Source organism: Charadrius vociferus, unplaced genomic scaffold (genome assembly GCF_000708025.1).
Source record: "Charadrius vociferus isolate BGI_N301 unplaced genomic scaffold, ASM70802v2 scaffold46, whole genome shotgun sequence".
Classification (NCBI taxonomy): Eukaryota; Metazoa; Chordata; class Aves; order Charadriiformes; family Charadriidae; genus Charadrius; species Charadrius vociferus.
In genome coordinates this window covers 3264038-3264822 of record NW_009648710.1, presented here as the reverse complement: position 1 = coordinate 3264822, position 785 = coordinate 3264038, and the positions used below count along the sequence as shown (strand labels likewise).

General features: G+C 47.9%; 1 protein-coding gene across 1 annotated transcript in view; it reads right to left on the bottom strand.

Annotated features, from left to right (window-relative positions):
- The window catches only part of TXNDC11 (thioredoxin domain containing 11), a 34716-nt gene extending 34389 nt beyond the window's left edge, over positions 1-327 (bottom strand). Inside the window, exon 1 of the mRNA XM_009886589.1 lies at positions 211-327. The gene's annotated coding sequence lies outside the window, so the exon portion shown is untranslated. The remainder of the gene's footprint in view (positions 1-210) is intronic.
- Positions 328-785: the final 458 nt, after the last annotated feature.

The following is a 785-nucleotide window of genomic DNA, read 5'->3' as shown; positions in this document are numbered from 1 at the left end:
GGCCTCGCTCGGTAAAAACGTCTTGACTTGTTCGCCTCCTGCTGCCCCTGCGGGACGCGAGTAACGTTCCCTCCGCCGGGATGAGAGGGTAGATAATTGCCCGGCGACGCCCCCGCTGCAGTCATTAAAGATTCACACCGTCCTTAGAGAACAAGGAGTTCATGTTTAGTTTTGTCTAGAATTACTTCCAATAATTTACAGAGCACTTACATTGAACAACGAAAGCATAAAATTGAGAAGACAATTGAGAAAGGCACACGATACAATCGGGTTTTGTCACAGAAATAACAGTGTCCATAGTACTCTATTTCGAGCTCCGTTTATTACAAACAAGGTAAAAAACCAGCATTGCAGCAGGCGGCACTTCCCGCCCCAAGCTCGTTCCGTAGGCGCTCGGTACACGGCCCTCCAAAGCGCTGCGCCCAGCCCGCCGGGAACACCAGGCGGGGCTGAAGCCTGAGGCGCTGCTGGAACAGTCCTTGTGCTTTTGTGTTGTGAAGTGGAAGGGACGCAGCGTCCAGGCTGAGCGCGCGTACGGGCACCACCAAAGTTTGGTTCAACACTTTTTACATACGCAGCGTATGGCCAATGACTACATTCAAACTACCGAAGTCATTCCGAAAGCTCTTCTAATTACATAAGTCAGCCAATAGCAGAGAAAAATAATCTCGAGAGGAGGGAGAAGAAAGTCATGGGGGAAAAAAACCCAAAAACTAGCATTACATATTTTGAATGAATGACTGGAAGAGCTCAGTTAAAAGAAAAAAAATAAAAAGGAATTAAGC